The sequence below is a fragment of the Notolepis coatsorum genome (assembly GCF_963971535.1).
Source record: "Notolepis coatsorum genome assembly, chromosome: 6".
In the NCBI taxonomy this organism is placed as follows: Eukaryota; Metazoa; Chordata; class Actinopteri; order Aulopiformes; family Paralepididae; genus Notolepis; species Notolepis coatsorum.
The window spans coordinates 20,319,499-20,331,269 of NC_140170.1; the positions used below are offsets into that span (position 1 = coordinate 20,319,499).

General features: G+C 44.2%; 1 long non-coding RNA gene across 1 annotated transcript; it reads right to left on the reverse strand.

The window, feature by feature from the left end:
- Nucleotides 1-1,752: 1,752 nt before the first annotated feature.
- LOC311230192 lies at nucleotides 1,753-10,159 on the reverse strand. Its single transcript, XR_014619780.1, has 3 exons — nucleotides 10,058-10,159; nucleotides 1,948-2,025; nucleotides 1,753-1,844 (listed from the first exon to the last, which is right to left on the reverse strand). It is a non-coding gene; the product is annotated as an uncharacterized lncRNA (long non-coding RNA).
- Nucleotides 10,160-11,771: the final 1,612 nt, after the last annotated feature.

The window sequence follows — 11,771 nt, forward strand, 5'->3', positions numbered from 1 at the left end:
ATGTAATGCAAAAAAAAGAATCCAAATATCTGATCGCCATTCCAGTTATCCACAGCGATCCTGTCTCCGACGTTGTTGGGCATTGCACTTCAACGGGCGTGCAGGGTCAGTAGTCCAAACCATCCCTACAAGCATGTGTTTTGCCGGAGTGTTTAGGACCTGCCCCCACACCGCAGCTCGGTAGAGAAAAGAAACGAACCTGTTTCTAACGGGGTGCAATAATGGCTGAATGCGTTAGAGGGCGGTATAAGACAGTCTGCCAGCTCAGACACATTCAGTACAGCTTGCACAAGGTGCCCCGCTGAATTATAAATGGCAATAGCGAATAAAAGAAATACCGTGAGAAAAACATAGATCTACGTTTCCGGCACTCAATGATGTAGTTTCTGCAACCAAATAGTTAATGAACAAACCAGACTAAGAAAAAAAGTTATTTGCTATTTATTATACTTTATACTTATAGCACATGCATGAGTCTGGTCTCCTTTGAAAGGTAACATTCTTACACAATAAAGAAAAATCATCATGCGATTAAATGCATAAATTTTTTTTTAGTTTTAATTTGTTTCTTTCTGTAGTTAATTAATTGAAATTAATGCGATAAAGTCCCAGCCCTAGTAATTACAGATCTTTTTTTAATAATCAGTAGGTCTCTTCAATCTCTGGACCTAAAGATTTCCCTATGGATTTATTCCGAACTGTATTTCACCAGGGACCAGCCATATACAGGAGGGTCTACCAGCTAGTGCAAGACAGTCATATAGAGAGTAATGAAACACATGGCCATTTAGTTTACTTTCCATCCATCAGACTCTTCGACAATGTATGTGAAAATACCACACTTTGTTATGGTAAAACAAATAGATTGAGACTTCATGGAAAGAAAGAGGAGGGAAAGCTGTGGACACAGAGACATACAACTATGCTGCAACAGAGGGTGGACAACAAGAGAAAAGAAAGACAATAAAAAGAAAAGTAACATACTGGTCTCCTGGTGGTCTGTGGGCTCCTCCTTCAGCCCAGTGGACATATCCGTGGGTGGGTCCAGCGTGTCCTGAACCTCCTCTATTTTAATCATCACTAGGTCACTGGGTGGATCTGGAACAGAGGGAGACAGAAACTAAGTATTTACAGTGGCATGAAAAAGTATTTGTCCACTTTCTGATTTCTTCTATAATTACAGATTTGTCACACTATGGTTTTTTTTATTTTTTTATCTTTAAACACAAATCTAATACAGGATGTAATTGAGTGCTGAGCCTCTTCTTTCATGATTGATAGGAAGTTGGAGGTTGATCTGGGGCAGAGGGAGACAGCAACTAAGGAAATACTCAAGTATTTACAGTATTATTTGACAAATTATTATATTTATATACTGAACTGTGTTTAAAATCAAACATGCTTCCTTTTCCTCCATTACATTTATTTAAGTTAAACAAGACCTCTGACCCCTTTAGCTAAGGCTTAATACATCACAGCTGGGATCCCTTCTATCAGCGTAGTTCTCCTGGTTGCTATTCAATCCAGCAGGGGAATAGGACAAAGGTGTTCCATTTATAAAATAGATACCAGAATAAAGTGCTCCAAAGAGTTAGGCTGAATGTGAACAAGAGTTTGATCAAATTAAAGAATGAGAGGAGAGAAAGCAATGGCGACAAAGACTGAGACATACAAACATGCTGGAGCAGAGGAAGGAGAAGACTAAATCAAGATAAGAGAAAGAAACAACATACTGATATCCTGGTGGTCTGTGGGCTCCTCCTTCATCTCAAAGGAAGTATCCTTGGGCGGCTCTAGCGTGACCTGGTCTTCTTCTTTAATAATCAGTAGGTCTCTGGGTGGATCTGGGACAGAGGGAAACACAACTCAACATACTAGTCTTTGTTTACTTCTGGGTCTGGAGAGTAAACTAAAGTATCTTCAGTAGGAGGTCTTGTTCTGACTTACAGAGGTCCTGCTGGTCTGATTCCTCCTTCATTCTAGTGGGTGTGATCTTGGACGTCTTCTACTGGAACTGGAGTTTTGCTACAAGGATAAATGCAGATGGTCACAGAGAGCCCATACTGTAGATCCAAGACTGGAACTGACTGGTCAGCCAGGACATATATGGAGGCTTCTCTCCACCAATCACATCACAGTATGGAGGGGAAAAGAATGGGAATTGTAGGCCAATTAGTTGACAAGCTTTTATTCAAAGCCGATTACATAAATGCAGGACTTAATTTGTGCCAGGACCTGCCAGATTGGGATCGGCACCTATTAGATCGGATCCGGCACCTCCTCTGTAATAATCTTCTGTCAATACATTTAGTGGGGGGCGTGGCCAGGTAGCATAGGGAGAGGTTGTGTTTCAGCTGAGCTCCCCAAAGTACGTTATTTCATCACACTTTTACCCATTAGTCTTTATTTAATTTTTGTTTTTTTTGCACATTATTTTGTTAGATACATCGAGTATACACGCTTTTTAGCAGCCCAACTCTCAGTCTACTGCTGCCACATAAACAGGGAGCGAAATTAACTTTTTGACTCACCGGCCAGTGGCGGGTAGATGGGAATAATCTACCCGCCAAGCATATTTCTTACCTGCCAACTTTCTTTTAATAAAAAAAAATTATTATTATTTTATATAATTTTGTTTTGTTTTTAATAAAATATATATATTATATAATCATACTTGTGATTGTGTTATCTGCGAGACATCGCAACCTCGCTATCTGCAAACAGCTCCACTGTCTGTGTGTATACTCGAGTGGCCTCCAGCTCCAGCAAGGATTCTCCGGCGCTGCAGCTGGACCCTAAACGCTACATTCAGCATGCAAAAGGATTCTCCTGAGCTACAGCTGGACCCTATTCAGCAGCCCTCACTCATGCGATGTAAGCCAGGGACTCGAATACGCATGTTGTTGTAGGACATTGATGACAGGAGCTATCTGTAGCTACTGCTGGATGGCGTTGGGACAACGCCTCAGTGAACTATTTAGTTTACTGCGACATTTCGTAGTGACTAGTGAGCTACCTAGCCAACGGAGGTATTATGCACTGGACTATTGCTGGAGCATTTGTTGATGTCGGGAGCTATCAGTAGCTAGCCGGCTGGATAACGTTACACAATGCCTCATGTATTAAACTAAGTGAATAGTTGACTGGGTCATTTTGTAACGGTAGCTAACGTTATCTCACGAAGGTCCCACACTGACTAGACTAACGTCACGGTGACTGTCGGAGGCAATAGCCTCTGTTTACATGCAGGCATACAGAAACAGGTGGGGAGGGGTAGGAGCAGCAGCAGCAGTGCGCGGTGCGCTGCATGTCTGTGCTGAGACAGCGAGTGAGAACTCCGCTAAAGAATTGGATCATGATTTTCGGTTTTCACATGACTATTTGATTGCCCGCCACACGGCGGTCAGACCTCTCAGTGGGAGGCGCCAAACGTAAAAACTGAGCGCCAATGGCGGGTGGCGCTCTCTAGTTTCGGTCCCTGCACATAAAGCTCCAACTCTCAGTCTACTGCTGCCACATAAAGCTCCAACTCTCAGTCTACTGCTGCCACATAAAGCTCCAACTCTCAGTCTACTGCTGCCACATAAAGCTCCAACTCTCAGTCTACTGCTGCCACATAAAGCTCCAACTCTCAGTCTACTGCTGCCACATAAAGCTCCAGCTCTCAGTCTACTGCTGCCACATAAAGCTCCAACTCTCAGTCTACTGCTGCCACATAAAGCTCCAACTCTCAGTCTACTGCTGCCACATAAAGCTCCAACTCTCAGTCTACTGCTGCCACATAAAGCTCCAACTCTCAGTCTACTGCTGCCACATAAAGCTCCAGCTCTCAGTCTACTGCTGCCACATAAAGCTCCAACTCTCAGTCTACTGCTGCCACATAAAGCTCCAACTCTCAGTGTACTGCTGCCACATAAAGCTCCAACTCTCAGTCTACTGCTGCCACATAAAGCTCCAACTCTCAGTCTACTGCTGCCACATAAAGCTCCAGCCCAACTCTCAGTCTACTGCTGCCACATAAAGCTCCAACTCTCAGTCTACTGCTGCCACATAAAGCTCCAGCCCAACTCTCAGTCTACTGCTGCCACATAAAGCTCCAGCCCAACTCTCAGTCTACTGCTGCCACATAAAGCTCCAGCTCTCAGTCTACTGCTGCCACATAAAGCTCCAACTCTCAGTCTACTGCTGCCACATAAAGCTCCAACTCTCAGTCTACTGCTGCCACATAAAGCTCCAATTCTCAGTCTACTGCTGCCACATAAAGCTCCAACTCTCAGTCTACTGCTGCCACATAAAGCTCCAACTCTCAGTGTACTGCTGCCACATAAAGCTCCAACTCTCAGTCTACTGCTGCCACATAAAGCTCCAACTCTCAGTCTACTGCTGCCACATAAAGCTCCAACCCAAATGTATTATAGACTTGATTGATTAAAAACGTTATTAACAGATTGCAGAATGGGTACACTACAGTAGGGCTCGATAAACAATTGTTAAGGGGATGCAGACCAGAGAAAGACTTTCGTCTTGTTTACATCAGAGTCCCCCATTTTCAATTTGTCGTTCGACACGTTAGTCGCGACTCCAGCCTTAACCCTGCTATTCTGAATATTCTATTCTGTTCTGTTTGCCATGTCCTAAACCTCTGCCTGTCTCCTTGTCCAGGACCTCCAGTCGACCTGCCTGCCTCGCAGTACCCTGCTAGCTAGCTAACAACATGCTAACCACAGACCTATTAACCACAAACATGCTCACCTTCAGTCTGCTAAGCTGCCAGCTTGTCACCAGCATGCTAACCTCCAGTCAGCTAGCCACCAGCATGCTAACCTCCAGTCAGCTAGCCACCAGCATGCTAACCTCCAGTCAGCTAGCCACCAGCATGCTGCTAACCTCAAGTCAGCTAGCCACCAGCATGCTAACCTCCAGTCAGCTAGCCACCAGCATGCTAACCTCCAGTCAGCTAGCCACCAGCATGCTGCTAACCTCAAGTCAGCTAGCCACCAGCATGCTAACCTCCAGTCAGCTAGCCACCAGCATGCTAACCTCCAGTCAGCTAGCCACCAGCATGCTAACCTCCAGTCAGATAACCACCAGCATGCTAACAGGGACTGTATACAGAGTCGGGGACTGGTTCACTTCAAAAGCGGCCACGACCCGCCTGGAGGCAATGACTCTCTTCTAGGGGTGTAACGGTACACAGAAGCCACAGTTCGGTACGTACCTCGGTATTGGGGTCACGGTTCGGTACAACAAAAAAAGAATATTTATAATTATTATTATTATTAATATAAATTCAATTTTTTTATACTTTTTTTATTTAATTTAATTTATATATTATATTTATGATAATTATTATAATTATTAAATAGAATAATTTTCTATAGGCTTGCCGTGGTAGTCAGTGATACTGGTGTTCAGGCATCCAGAGTAAATTAATTGCCTAGTGCCCCTTTAACAACTTATAGGCTTGGTAAGTTTCACTTTCACTTCTAGAGAGGATTTAACTGCACAAGACTGAATACTAGAGAACAGATGACAGAATGGCAGAGGATTATTTGGATTTAAACACAATAGCAGTTCAACTGGAGTCGAGAGGAACTCAGATGATCAGTCCAAAAAAGTATGTTTCCCTTTTTTATTTGATCAGCGTGAGTCCGGCGGGAGATAATGTTGTTATTGTTTGTTGGCGACGTGTGTGTGTGTTGGCGATGCGCGGTGTGTGTGTGTGTTGGCGACGCGGGCCATATTCTCCGTATGGCTGAGCGTACCGCCCTGTGACACGTACCGTTACACCCCTACTCTCTTCTAATCTTTTCGGAAAAACTCACCACATTTGGTCCAACGCCTCTTTTCCCTCAAATAGTTGAGTTTTTAGTCCATAATCAATTGTTTGTTCACAAGCTCAGCGTTTTCGTGACCAGTGACCACACGCATCTACTCAAGTACACTTCCCACACAAACATGAAACTGGTGGCGAAATGCAGAACAGGAGTAAGCCTCGTCCAACAAGCTGTGGGCCCCCTGCTATACACCCTACTCTCAATAGTAACGTTAGTGTTCATATGGGATTTCATTCTCCTTTTCACTTGTGTTAAAGTTCAGTGCTGCATTTAGGTAGTGTGAGCCTGGCACTGAACCTGCTCCTCCTGTCCACCAAGTCTGTGTATAGTGGGTGGGAGGGGATTTCCCTGATGGCCTGGAGCTTAGCAAGGCTCCTCCTCTCCGCCACCCTCGCTAGAGAGTCCAGCTCCACCCCAACCACGCTACTGGCCTTCCTGACCAGCTTATCCAGCCTGTTTGTGTCCCCTGCTCTGAGTCCGCTGCCCCAGCAGGTCACAGCGTAAAGAAGGCGCCCGCCACCACCGACTCATAGAACATCCTCAACATCCTTGTACAGACATTGAAGGATCTCAGCCTTCTGAGGAAGTAGAGTCGGCTCTGGCCCTTCTTGTACAGTGCCTCTGCGTGTTTTGACCCGTTCAGTTTGTTGTCGATGTGCACACCGAGGTATTTGTACACCTCAACCATGTCCACATCGACTCCCCTGATGGAAACGGGGGTCACAGCCAGGTGCACTCCTCCTCCTCCCCAGCTCCACAACCAGTTCCTTGGTCTTCGCCACATTTAGCTGCAGGTGGTTTTTATCGCACCATGTGACGAAGTCCACTACCAGTTCCCGGTATTCCCTCTCGTCACCATCCTTTATACATCCCACTATTAGAGATGCACCGATATGAAAAGTTGCCACCGATACCGATTGTTCAACTAACACAATCGACAGATACCTATACCGATATTTGTGTCAAAAAAATGATACTTTTCTTTTTTTTTGTAATTATTATAATTTTTTTTTATGAAACTACTGTATATTTGTATGTCTCTAAATGTTTTGATGAATTGAAAATGGAGGACCCTTATGTAAAAAAGCCGAAAGTCTTTTTCTGGTCTTCATCCTCCAGTCCACTGAGCTGTACTGTATCTGCAATCTGTCAATAAAGCTTTCAATCAGACAAATGCATAGAAAAGCCCTTATTATAACCAAATAACAAAAAATTATATTATTGTTTATGAAAATGTTTTAGCCCTATGCTTGACTATTATTTATTTAACAAATAAAATAATAATAATAAAATGAATAAATAAAATATTAAATAAATAGGCTACACGTCTCTCTTTTTGTGTTACAAATTGTGCTCACCGATATGAACATAGGCCTCTTTACTTACTTAAAAAAAGGAAACATCAAGAAATATGTTTATGGTATTAATTCCACCATGCCATGTAGCACTATCTCTCTCCCAGTATGGTCTGCCGGGCTGCAGCTGGATACTATTGTCTCAACCAGAGCTCTCAACCAAAGCAATGCAACAGAACAATTTTGATTGACAGTCGATTCTGCCAATTACGTCACACCGCTTGCACCCCGCCTCTGCTGTTACCACCAATCGGCAAGCGCATATTAGTTTTTTACTTCCTGGATGTCCGCCATTGATCTGCAGCGAGAGATAAACAACAAACCAACGCGCTAATAACGTTAGCTCCCCGCCGGCCACGAGTAGATTACCAGCACTCCGCAGGATGACCAAACGAGGCATAATGATTTTACTGCAACGAATGTTATAATAAAACAAAGCTTTTCTATACATTTGTCTGATTGAAAACTTTATTAACAGATTGCAGAATGGGTACAACTCAGTACAGGCTCTGAGCAACGGAAGGAACTGAGCTATGAATTGAGTAATGCTTGCTACTTGCTATGTTCGGGTAAATAATATGCTGATGTTATTGAACGTGTAACATTAAGTTAACTATATAATGTTAATGCCACAAAACAAATGCCTTTGTTAATCATAAGTAGTAACTTTGATGCAGTAGCTTGTGTGTGTGGGGCCGGCGTTGTGCAGGTCGCTTGACTGAACTTTTTTTTGCCTTTTAACGCGACACAAATGGATGGATATTTATCGGCTACTGCCATCGGCACACTTGAGCTTATCGGCCGAAAGGCCGATTGCAGTCAACAAGGCACTTATCGGCCGATACCGATACCCGACCGATACATCGGTGCACCCCTACCCACTATCGCAAAGTCATCAGAAAACTTCTGAAGGTGGCAGGACTCTGACCGATAGTGGAAGTCGTTGGTGTAGACAGTGAAGAGGAAGGGAGAGAGGACTGTCCCCTGCGGGGCCCCGGTGTTGCTGACCAGTCTGTCTGACACACAGCTCCGTAGGCGCACGTACTGTGGTCTGCCTGTCAGATAGTCAACAACCCAGGACACCAGGGGGGCCTCTACCTGCATCGCCTCCAACTTCTCACCCAGCAGCCCAGGCCTTATGGTATCAAAACTTCAAAAGCAATGGAGAAGTCAAAGAACATGACTCTCACAGTGCTACTGCTAACACAGTAATGTTATCCCATTAGTTCCCCCAACTTAGGTCTGTTATGTTAATTATGGAGTTTTTTTTTTAGGAATTTAAACGTCGCAAACTAATCTTGTTGGCAGTTGTCTATTATCTCTCCTGCCTGTGTCTCTGCCTGCTGTGCTCTCCTCTCTTCCCCTCCCTCCCACACACACACACTAACTCACTCACACACACACACACACACACAGACACGGGTGCTGCGCTGCCACAGACAGCTCTGCTCTCATAATGGACAGAACGAAATTTTCAAAAGTCTGGGTCTATTTTACTAAAGTCGATGCCGACAACGCTCGTTGCCACAAGAGCAACAAGACATTTGCCAGTAATGTATAAGCGCTGGTACTTGTCAATGTGGCTGGCGGGGAGATAACGTTAGCTCCGAGTAGAGTAATGGCTGACAATCCGGAGGTAAATAAACGAACGAGAAGAGGTGGGTGCAAGCCGTGGGACGTAATTGGCAGATCGACTGTCTGTCTCCGAATGTAACGTGACTATGTCACAGCCAAGAAGGGGAGCGCTGGATTTGTGAAAAACTCCCTGTTCCTAAACCACACGCTATCAGTTTTACCACAGTACTGGCAAAACGGGAGGAGGCTATAATAAAAACAAGTGCCCTTCATCCAAATCCACCCACACCGGATTTCTTTTAACCAAAACATTTATTATATGTTATCGGAGCTATCAATAACGTTATCGAGTTTATCGGGATGACGTCATGATAATTATCGCGCATCCCTAGTGGCAAGCATCGTTTTTTATGCTGCAGTCTGCTGGGGAGGCAACATGTCAGCCAAGAACACCGGGCGGTTGGACAGGCTGGTAAAGAAGGCTTGTTCAGTCCTTGGCAGGAGTGTGGACCCACTGGGGGTTGTGGTGGAGAGGCGCACACGGAGTAAGCTGCAGGCCATCATGAACAATGACAGCCACCCTCTCCACCACACCCTGACAGGACAGAGGAGCAGCCGCAGTGGACGGCTCATATCGCTGCAATCGCGGACTGAGCGGTTCAGGCTGTCCCTTGTCCCCACAGCCATCAGACTGTTCAACACCATATGACCCCCCCCCCCCCCTCTCTCTCTCTCTCTCTCATGACCTGGGCGCCCCCCCCCCCCCCCGTTGGGACAGTGTGCAATTTATTTTAAATTTGTATACTGTAACTAATTGTATATAGCAATTTCATTTTATTTGACTTAAGACTGTGCAATAGTGCTCACCATTTATTTATTTAAATTTAAATTATCTATCTATCTATCTATAGGCAGACTATTCCTCGGTTACAGTAGTTACCTCTGTGCCCATAGATGTGAAATAAGATGTGAACTAACTAAGTTCTTTACATCTATTATGCGTATGTTGATCTGATAAACACATTACAAACGAATTGACAATGAGTGTCTTTACAGCTACACAGAGCTAGCAGATTATCGGGAGAAATGTAATATTACTGTGAAGAGAATCACGTCGCTGCAGATGCTCGCAGTTAGTTGACCATGGAGATGGTAAAGTACTACGGATGTAAAACATTTGGATTTGTTTTACAATTAGGCTGTGATTGTACAACTTCAATGCTCCTTTCGATCGCCGTGCTGCTGCTAGGAAGGAGCAATAAGAGGAAAACAATGTCAACATAATTGTACCTGTTGTGGTGTCCACAGTCTGATCCGTTTCCACAAGAAGACGGTGTTGATCCAGATGTGAAGTCTTGCTCCAGTACAGTTCTGCCACAGAGACGTTAGAAGAAGGTTTTGATCCAGATGTGAAGTCTTGATCCAATACAGTTCTGACACAGAGACGTTAGAAGAAGGTTTTGATCCAGATGTGAAGTCTTGATCCAGTACAGTTCTGACACAGAGACGTTAGAAAGAGACTCGTTTCATTGTCTCCAACACGTCTCTCTGGTCCGACTCACAACAAAGGTCTGGATCCTTGATCTTGTTCACAATCGAGTTAAAAGTCAGTAATGTTTGCTCGGAGGAGTTGACGGTGACCGATCACACACATGTGTTGTGTTTAACTTGTCCTTTGATAACGGGTTTGTAGCAGAGAAGCGAGTTAAAAGCTCCTCGTTGTAAACAGTTTGCTGCTAACAGTGATGCACAGCCATCTTGGATGACGTCACGCCACTGGTAACTCGCTCCGGCAATAGGGGATATCTGCAGAGCCGCAAGCCCAACGTCGGGGCTTGTACCTTGTTTTGCACTACTGCGCATGCAGAATACAGTACCGCAGCCTTAGCCTAGAGTCCCCCTCCAGGTGAAGGCATGACATTACACTCTATAGACCATTGATTGATTGATTGATTGATTGATTGATTGATTGATTGATTGATTGATTGATTGATTGAAAATTGTATTAACAGATTGCAGAATGGGTACAATACAGTACGGCTCAATACACACAATTGTTAAGGGGATGCAGAACAGAGAAAGACTTTCGTCTTGTTTACATCAGGGTCCCCCATTTTCAATGCATCATATAACATATACATAGATGACATACAGATAGACAGTACTGTTACATTTAGACATTATGACATACATACCAGATCTACAAATATACAGCACTGTTTGTGATACAAAAATAGTCTAAAAAGAGAGTATACATTTGAGGGGGAAGAAACTGTACATTGGAAGAGGTTGGGTAGGTGGGGAAAACTGTACATTGGAGGTGGTTGGGTGGGGGGACTGTGAATTTGAGGGGGTTGGGTTTGGACATTTAAGTTTGTGACATACAAGATATGCAAATATGGTTAGAGTTACATAGATGTTAACTGGTTAGAGTTACATCAGAATCAGTAAATAAGAGGTTGAATAAAATTATATGGGATATAAACTAAATTAAATATAGCACATATAAAAATAAAATAGGAATAGGCCAGGGCTGTACAACTGGGCAGATGTGGTCAATCATATACACTAATTAGAATGAGTAACAATGCAGTGGGCAAGTATATAGTCCAGTAGGGTGTGTTAATGTAACACAGTGGGGGGTGTCAGTGAGGGTCCCGAGCCTTGTTGATGAGGCTCAAGTCACTGCAGAGGGGAAGAAACTGTTCTTGTGGGGTGAGGTTTTGGCCCTGGTGGACCACAGCCTCCTTCCAGAGGGGAGTTACTCAAACAGGTTGTGACCGGGGTGATAGGGGTCGGCCACAATCTTACCTGCACGCTTCAGAGTTATGGAGAGGCGTACAGGTCCTGGAGAGATGGCAGATTGCAGCCGATCACCTTCTCAGCAGAGTGGATGACACGCTGCAGCCGGCCTTTGACCCCACACAATTTGTATTACAGCATTGTCTGATTCATTGAGTAAATAAGGAGAAATACATATTACATACATAGTGAAAAGTAAAAA